This window comes from Dipteris shenzhenensis, chromosome 5 (genome assembly GCF_047967505.1).
Source record: "Dipteris shenzhenensis isolate YYH24624 ecotype China chromosome 5, Dip_SZ_1.0, whole genome shotgun sequence".
In the NCBI taxonomy this organism is placed as follows: domain Eukaryota; kingdom Viridiplantae; phylum Streptophyta; class Polypodiopsida; order Gleicheniales; family Dipteridaceae; genus Dipteris; species Dipteris shenzhenensis.
This window is the reverse complement of record NC_141600.1, coordinates 32,565,521-32,575,114: the sequence shown is the minus strand read 5'-3', so window position 1 is coordinate 32,575,114 and position 9,594 is coordinate 32,565,521. Positions and strand designations below refer to the sequence as shown.

At 47.9% G+C, this 9,594-nt stretch overlaps 1 protein-coding gene across 2 annotated transcripts in view; it reads left to right on the top strand.

The window, feature by feature from the left end:
* Positions 1 to 9,594, top strand: part of LOC147901905 (uncharacterized) — a 28,611-nt gene that overhangs the window by 1,526 nt on the left and 17,491 nt on the right. The window lies entirely within an intron of this gene.

Below are 9,594 nucleotides of genomic sequence, written 5' to 3'. Positions count from 1 at the left end.
GAAGAGCCAGGCTGAGGCTATGAAGCTGTCCATGCCTGAGACTAACCGGCAAGGCTAACTGGGACCTAATTCCATGATAAGATAGTACACGTAGAATCTAGGGCTGCTGTCAAACTGCTGCCTAGGCTATGGCGAAGGGAGCTGACTCCCTGGCTTCTGCAGGGTGTGATCCTGCTGAGGCTACCCTGGCTGGTGCTGCTGCTGGAGCTGATGAGGCTCCTGCTACACGGATGGCTTCTTTTACTGGAAATGGTCCTGAATGAGGGGAAAGACCTCCTTTGATAGCCTTGAAGGCTCGTGTAACTGGTCTCTCTCAGACTGGTTTGTATCTGCCATTCACAGACTGGGCTGAACCTGCCTTTCCACAGACTTGTCGATAACTGTTAAATGGCCTGGACTGGTCGCTGCTGACCTATCCTATACGTACTGGTGCCGATGTCTACTGCAGTCAGATGTTCATGGGTTGACAGATGCCTGCAACATCCTCTTCTGCTTGGCGAGTCTGCAGACCCCTTCTCAAAGACTGACTATGCGTGTGGCTTGTGCTGGTTTAACAAAAAAAAAAACAAAAAACACAAGCCAGCTTGTATTAATAGAGGGGGGGGCAAACCCAAAAAACCCTTACAAAACAAGTGAGTACAAGTACTCGTGAGAATTGCCTTCAAATTGGTTCTATCAAAGGAAAACAATGGTCAAGATGAATGAATGATTAATTTGCAACACATGTGATGGAAGCCCGTGTATAGGAAAGTTTGAATGATTTGCAAACTCCGTGTGTGTGTGTGTGTGTGAGAGAGAGAGAGAGAGAGAGAGAGAGAGAGAGTTCTTAAAACAAGTTGAATGACTTTTGTCATTCATAAGTCCTGCCCAAAAGGAGTTGGAGCAAGGCTGCAGCTTCTTGGCTGCATCACGAGAATGTGGGCTTGGAGAGAGAGAGAGAGAGAGAGAGAGTTGAAGAGAAGTGGGAGAAAATGGTGGAGCAATAAAAAGAAATACAAAAATAAGCATTTTCTCTTTGGAAGCAGGCCTCGCCTTCACTAAGGCCTCCCCATGGCAGGCCAAAAAGAAAGTGTGTGAGAGTGAGTGTGTGTGTGAGAGAGAGAAAGAACCAAAATAGAAGGGGGCCACTTGGCAACAAAGTGTGTGGGACACTTTTTAAGAAAAATGTAACTAGAGCGCTGCAGTGCTAAAAAGGCCAACAAAAAGGGTCAGAGCCCCAGGCCTATGCCAAGATGGCAAATCACACCCGGCCCGGTTAAGTCAGGGCACATTTCAGATCCGCCAAACACTGGCTTTCCAAGGACTGCGTGGGTTCAAGTACCTTGGAGATGTCCACTAGAGAGGACTTAATACCAGCCAAAATGAGATTGTCTGCATACGCAGACTCCCCGGTGTTTCGGAACACTAAATGGTTCCTAGCCAGCCAAATAGAGCAGCAAACCACACCCCTTGTATCAGGCCAACAGGCCTTTAACGTTGAGGGCAGCCCATGTGGGTCACCAAGAAGAACTAATTTCCAGTTGCTGTCAATCTTGAACTTGGACATCAACCCAGACCTTCTGAAAGCGGCCTCGATCTTGAGCCAAATACCCCTGGACACCGGGTCATCTCCACATCAGGTGTTGAGCCGGCTCAAAGGCACAACCACACAAAAGGACTAATTTTGCTCTGACAGGCAGCCACAGATGAATCAACTTCCATAAGATAAAGCTAAATTTGCCACAGCAACTGCCACACCAAATTTCCTTAAATCTGGCTCTCCACCACCCAACTGTTCTGCTCAGACCCCATTGACTATTCAGATCATCAGCCATCACCTGTCCATCCATCAAGCTTCTATACAAGATCCTTGCCGTGGCTTTTCTTGACTGAACATTTCCCACATATGAATGCAGACCGCACATATCCAAAGCTGCAAATCAGTTGGATGGCCAACTCTCAGGGATCCTTTTGAGGATTTGATGCATGAACGCAGTCTCATGAACAGTCAAAGGAAAATTACAGCTTATATCAACCAATGGGAACCAGTCTCCCTTCCTGGGATTCCAAATCTGCGACCAACAGTGCAACCCTTTCTTAAAGATACTTCTGGCTAGCGACATATCTAGGCATGCTAAAGGCTGGTTATTAAGCATCACCGCCTTACTCCACCAAATGGACTCACAGTCCTGCATCCCCCCTCAAACCCCGAGATATTTTCAAGAGCATTTCCCTATGAGCACCTTCCAGGCTGATACTATTCCCCCAGTCAGGTCTGAACCATTTATTTTCACTGGAAAATCTGAAAAGAGTCGTTTGTACCAGGTATCCATTCTCAAGGAACCACCTGGTCAGCTCAATCCAAGGATCAGTGCCTTTGAACATACGAGGGAGCCACTTCCTGACTGTGGGTTGGAGCTAAGGCCCTCCCTGAGTACTAGAAAAACCCACAAACTGAAATACTAATGAGAGTCATTCTTGAGAGCCACATCTGGAAACACTAAACCTCCTTGGGACTTAGCGGCTTTGAGAGGATTCCAAGGAATGCAGTGCATTTTGCGCATACCATTATCCTCTGCCCAGAGAAAGGAGGGGAATAACTTCTCTATTTCTAGTCAATGGTTATGTCGGAAATGCCACACTGAGGCTAGGTAAGTGGTGGTTGCAGAGAGAAAATGTTAAATCACTAGAGCCCTTGCATTCCAACCCAGAGGAGACCAAACCAGCCTCTCAGTTTCGCTTTGATCCTATCTTTGAACCACTTAAGCGTTGTTGCAAGGTCACTTCAATGACCGGCGGGGCACCTAAATATCTTAGAATCTGGCCATGGGGAATTATTTGAACTGGCAAAGCATTGATCCACTCATGAATATCATCATGAGAAGACCTCATAGCATAAGACTTCAGCCAGCTACATACTGAACCGGATGCCTTACAGAAAACAGAAATAATACCCTCCAAAACATGAAAAAATGCTTGATCCTCTTTGCAAAGTGTCACCAAATCATCTGCAAACATTTGAGTGCAGAATTGACTTCCCGAGGGTAGGATTAAACCTTTTAACCTGCCTGACTCTAAGGCCATTTTAATACTATTCAGTAGAGGTACTGAAGCAAGGGCAAACAAAAGGGGAGCTACGGGACAGCCCTGCTGAATTGAACGTGTGAGATTGAAGGACCCAACTACACCCCCATTGATGCAACGTGCAGCGGATGCATTACCAAAGAGCATTGCAATCCTTTCCCAAACCCAAGCCTATCCATCACACCGAGGATGAATTCCCAACGAACACCAGCCCTAGCAGTATACATCTCTGAGCAGTTGAATGAGCATAGTCCAGGGCAGGACTTACATTCAGAATGTTATAGAAGATATCATGACCCTTAACAAATCCAGCTTGTTCTCTGTCCACCACTTGCATGTATACCTCCCTGACCCTCAGTGTTGGAAAGGTCACGTCCCCTTCTGTAAGCCCCCATATGAGGAGAGCGTGGGGGGGGGGGGGAGACCTAGGGCAGGACATGCCCAGAGGAAAGAACATGGAGAGGAGGCTGCCACATGGGCAGTACCTCACACAGGAAAAGAGAGAGGGGCTGCCACATGGACAGATGGCTGTCGTGTGGGCAGGGATGGATGGCTGTCGTGTGGGCAGCACATCTAGAGAAGCACTTGGACCCATCTGGGTGTATGGATCAGCACCATGGATAAGGCGACTGGCAGAAGCAGGTCCAGGAGCAGATCAGTGGCGGTTTGGAGCCTCATACAGAGGCAAGGAGTGGCTGTATGAAGGCAACACATGGCGGGGTACTTCAGCATCAAAGGCGCACACGTGCGGGGCAGGTTTGGGGCCTGCACAAGGGCCTGTTGATGGCGGAACAGCAGCAGCAAAGGGCAGCCTAGCAGCAGCCTGAAAGGGCCTGGCTAGGGCCCTTATATAGGGCTGGTTGGACCAGCCAACCAGGTCGGCCAGCAAGCAGACTGGTTGGCTAGGATGCTGCTGGCTGGTCGGTTTTTTGTCAGCCCACTGTTGTGGAAGAATATATCTGAGTTTTGCTCTCTCTCTCTTTCTCTATCTCTTTGAGTGTTGTTTGAGCTGCGATCGGGAGTGTGAGGAGTGAGTCATTCTATCATCAGTTCGTTAGAAGGTGGACTCATGCCATTTGGCCTTGATGGTATTGAGGAGGCTACCTCGGAGTTTCAAAAGATTTGTAACGACTGTGACAGCAGGACAGGGGACCAAACCTCTGACTTTTGAGGAGTTGGGTCCATTACTGCTACAAGAAGAAGCTAGGGAGAAGCTCTACAACAATGACAAAGTGCTGCTGGTGAAGGATTACGTTGGCAAAGGAAAAGGGCAAGCCTAACAGTGGCAAGTCCAAGAAAGACGACTCTGATGATGAGGACACTTCCAAGAGGAAGCAAAAGAAGAAGTGCTTCTATTGTGACACGCCAGGTCATTTTGCGAAGGACTGGTGAAAGAAGAGAAAAACAAGGAGTCTGACTCAGATTCAGAGAGTGACACAAAAGCCAAAGCTAATGTGGTAATCGAGAACTGTTCTTGATGACATCTCCGTGTGCTACTGAGGTTAGATATGCCAACCTAGAAACCACAGTGATGATGTTTGACATTGAGATGTGGATTGACGAAAGTTAGATACCAACACATGGCAGGGTACTTCAGCATTAAAGGTGCACACGTGCGGGGCAGGTTTGGGGCCTACACAAGAGCCTGTTGATGGCGGAATAGCAGCAGCAAAGGGCAGCCTAGGAGCAGCCCAAAAGGGCCTGGCTAGGGCCCTTATATAGGGCTCGTTGGACCAGCCAACTAGATCGGCCAGCAAGCAGACTGGTCAGCCAGGATGCTGCTATCTGGTCGGTATTTTGTCAGTCCATTGTTGTGGAAGAATATATCTGAGTTTTGCTATCTATCTCCCTCTATCTCTTTGAGTGTTGTTTGAGCTGCGATTGGGAGTTTGAGGAGTGAGTGATTCTATCCTCTACATTCAACACTCAGTGCTAGGGCTTTAGCAATAACCTTATAAGAAATATTCAGCATCGAAATTGGGTGCCAATCCCCTACGTGTAAACGATCTTGTCTCTTTGGAAATAATTTCACCAATCCAGTGTTGACATCCTGTGATAGTATACCTTTGCAAACAGAGGCCTTTGCCATCTCTACAAGGTCTCTCCACAATACATACAAAAACAGACAGAATTTTGTGGTAAGTCGATCTGATCCTGGAGCTTTATCCCTTTTCATCTTAGACAGCGCCAATTTCAGCTCATCCAAGGTGAAGGGAGCTTCCAACCTAGTTCTCTGATCATTAGAAACCCAAGGTTTTAACCCCTCCAAGCACTCATATGTCTTCCTCCTAGTTAGGTTCACGAGCCTTCTTGGCTCCCACTGAATTGCTAAAATGAGAAAGAGATATACTGGCAATGTGCCAGAATTCTGTTTCAACCTTGCTGTCTTGCCCCATGATCCTATCAATAGTCTCGCGCTGCCTTTTCCTTTTGGCAGCCTGAAAAAACAGTTTTGAAGGGCAGTCCCCAAGCTTTAACCACAATTGTCTGCTACAAGTCCTTGCCTTAGAGGCCTCTTCCAATTCCCTGCACTGGATCTCATGTTCTACTTCAGCAAGCACGGTTGAAGTGTATGGATCATCTGGATTTCCCCTCAGGGAACCCATCAGAGAATTCCTCACACCAATGAGGTCTTTGAATTTCCAGCAATTGGATCTCTCTCTCTTCTCCCATGCAATAGCTTCCCACCGATCTAATGGCATGATCCCATCTAGCACATGGCTCTTCAACTTGAGTACTGGCAAGTCTCCACACAGTTCTGACATGCTTACAAAAGGCTGATGAAGCAAGATATTTATTCTTAAATTTGAAGGGCACGTCATAAGACCTGCCAGCCCTAAACGGGATGCAGAAGCTCCAGAGCAGAGGCAAGTGATTTGATAAACAAGTGCTTGTAATGTAGCCGCCCCTCATGGGAGCTTGCATCCACCAACCCTCCCCAAAGGCATATACCCTATCAAGCCTTCCCGACGTGTACTCCACTCCTTTCCTTCTATTACTCCAAGAGTGCCCTTCCAACTCAGCAGGACAAATCGCACACAATCTATAAACCCGTGCTTCAAGCATAAATCTTCCCACAAATCTAGCTCCAAACTATCTAGAGATCTCGAGGGATGAGACCTATCTAAGTTCCCCTATGTGAAATTCCAGTCACCCACCATCAACCAAGCCTCATCAACCATAACATCATTCAGCTCCAACCAACAATTCGAACGGTCCCCAGGAGAATTAGGAGCATAAATGCAGAGGACATTTAAAAAAAAACCATTAATCCCAACCCGAACACCTATGTACCAGCCCTCCTTATTTCTGACCAATTCTTTGCCCTCCAAAGTATCCTTAATCAACACACCTAAGCCCCCTTTGCCACGGGCTGGACAATTGCAAAAAACAGTGTACTTGAGCTTGTTCACCATGAACCAAAACTGGTCCTGCTCCCCACATTTTAATTCTTGCAGGCATACAATATCCCGATTCACCTTCCTAATCACCGACAGGCATCCACTCTGTTTGCCCTGATTACAACACCCCCTTATGCTCCAAGAGAAAACCTTGACAGACTTCAAACCACCTTGCCTACCATCTAAGAGAGGAATATCAGCTTGCAATTGCTCGATATGCATCACAAAGAAAATGAAACCTATTTTCTTTCCTTGACCAGCCACCCTCGCAGCCTCATTGAGCCTCTCTGACATGGCTCTAGGAAATACCTTGCCGGCATCCTGGCTAATAATTCCAAGAACTTTCCTCTCTGTCTGCTTCTCCTCCAATAGCCTCTTTTTGTGATAGGCATCAGGCAAAATTTCTTTCGGCATTCCCTCCTGGCCAAATGACTGAGCATAGTCGTGGGGCTTGTGCATGACTAGGGATTCATCAACCCCTTTGTTTGAAGAACTGAGAGATTCATTGCTCGTCTTAATGGACAGGTGCAAATCGACAGCCTTTGAAGTTTGTATGCTACCACGCTGTGGATTTTCACAAGAAATACTCGCGACTTGCAGAGCCTGAGGGGGGACAACAAGAGCTGAGCCCTTCGTTTTACCTTTACGTCCCACTGTCTTCCAGCCATCTCTTCTGGCGTAACAGTAGGATTCTTCTGGACCTCTTGAGATGGGACCTTCAGAATGACTTCGGTAGGCATAGATGCATCTTGCGTCTGGACTTTCGAAACCTCTTCCATGGGCTTGGAGGACTTTGGCTACAACACCGCATCCTTAATACCGAACTCCATAGACGCTTGACCTCCTTTAGATTTCTCCCCGGTTGCCAAACGATTGTTTGCAGCCTTTCGTGGGCAATTTCTTGTATAATGTGAAGGCTCCCTACAGATGTAGCACAAGTTTGGAAATGCCCCAAACCGGACATTCTGGGCGATAGCCTTCCCGCTAACAGGATCACCTAGTTCGCTGGTAGATTAGGGAATTCGACCTAGACTGGGCATTCTCGAGACAGAAACTTGTCAATACTAAAAGACGGATTCAACCTTTTGAGTGACTATCATGAGATTGAAACTGCACTATGTTGTGTTTTTAGAGGATGAGTTTGGGAATGTTCTTGGATTTATCTAGGTATAAATACTAAAAGACGGAGTCCATGGAAATACCAGAACAACAGCACCAACGAACATAAGTGATGGCCAACAATCTCTTCCTTGAGTTGTTCAGAGACAAGACAAGCCTAACAAGGAAAAACCCTTTGCCCAAAAACCTCGCAGTGTAACCCATTGGGGGGATATCACACTCAAACGAGAGAAAATCCTCTAGTTCACAAAGTGAAGGCCCCTCCTTGTGGAAAATAGGTAAAGACCACCCTTGGCCAGTCGCGCGAGTTCATGTTTGACATCAGCGAGGTCAATCTTGCATGACACCGAGTGTTTTCTGCCTGATTCAAACCATGGCGGCTTTGCAACTTCTCTGGCTCTCTTGTCGATTTCAGCATGAAGAAGCTTGATAGCCAGCTCATCGTCAATCTCTGTGAAACCTCCCGCCAGTCTCTTAGCGTCTTTGCATACAAAAGAGGGCGAGGATCCCCTGCTTCATCACAGCTGCCCCGAGGGCTATTGCCTTTACCCTCCTCGACCGATTTACCTTCCACTTTCTCACAAGTCTCTGACACCATCCCCTCATTTGACAACTCAGTCACATACAGCTCATCCACCCATCTCGGGCGCTTTGCCCGACCAGCACAACTCGGTTTACGAAGAGCACAACACTCATGCAACGCTACCCCAAACCTTCCGCTCATCTCCTGAAAGATAGGGCTTGTCGAGCAAGCTGCTAGCTCAAATCGAAGGTTGAACACTCAGATGAGGAATACTCACAAAATGACATCGGCTACTAACTTCTTGTTGGTCATGGACACCTTCGGAAGCACCCTGGGCCTCCCTGTCTATATCTTGCACTGCAATGGTGAAGTCCTGCTAATTGACTACTGCTTGGTGGCATGGTGCACCTAAGATGGTGCAGAGCTCAACAACCTATGCTATTGCTGTTGGAAAGGTCACCTTCCCTTCTGTAAGCCCCCATATGAGGAGAGAATTAAGGGGGTGGACCTAGGTTTTGAGAGAAAGCCACATGGGCAGCACTATGGCTGCCTTGGGGGCAGAAATGAGAGAAGGGAGGTACCTGGAGTCATATTGGCTGTGACAGATGGAGCTGAAAGCCAGGAGAATCCTGGAAGAGGCCGATCTGGAGCAGAGAGAAGACGGAACTTGTGGGCAGGAAGAAGACCTGCAGCAAGCATTGTACATGGTGCAGCCAGAGCAGGACCTGAAGAGGCCAAAGGCGTCTGCATGCCAAGGCCTTAGGGCCTGGTAAAAGACCTGCAAGACAGGCTCCTAAAGGGGGCAGAAGAGTGGCACAAGGCTACAGTCAGGGCGGGGGAGCAGAGGCCAGCATATGGGCTGGCATACCCCCCGACCTGGTCAGTTTTGGAGCCCAGGGGGGTTCGGTAGTCGGCCAGAGGCAGGGAACTGAACTGACCAGCAGTCGGCCTTTTTGAGGCTGCTGGGTTGGTTGGTTGGCCAGCCTTCTGGGCCTATAAAAGGGAGAGCCTTGTGCCCTCATAATCATCACCTGGAGCAGCCAGAAGTCAGCACATTGGAGCAGCAGGAAGACCTACCTTAGGCCTATCGTCTTGAGGTGAAGGAGGAACATCATAGACTGCAGATAAAGCTGAGAAAGGGTTGCCCACCTAGGCTGGCTTCCGGACAGCAAGGTGGAAGGGATCTGGACGAAGAGTCTACCTACGCTCAAGGTGGAGCACGCGGACTCAGTGTTCTAGAGATATCTGGCAGAGAGTAGAAGTACCTTGTGGTAAGATTAAAGAACCACACTTTGGTGGGACTTTGGATCTCTCTCTCTTTTGTTGTGTCCATGGTTTTGGACGGAAATATATTGTTTTGGTAGCTTCTATATCTGGCTGGATTATTGTCTATTGATGAGTCTGCACATCTATTTGATGCACATAAGTTAAAGAAGTGTGTGATTTCACTCCCCACACACATTGTATGAGCTCTTGGGCTATTCTATC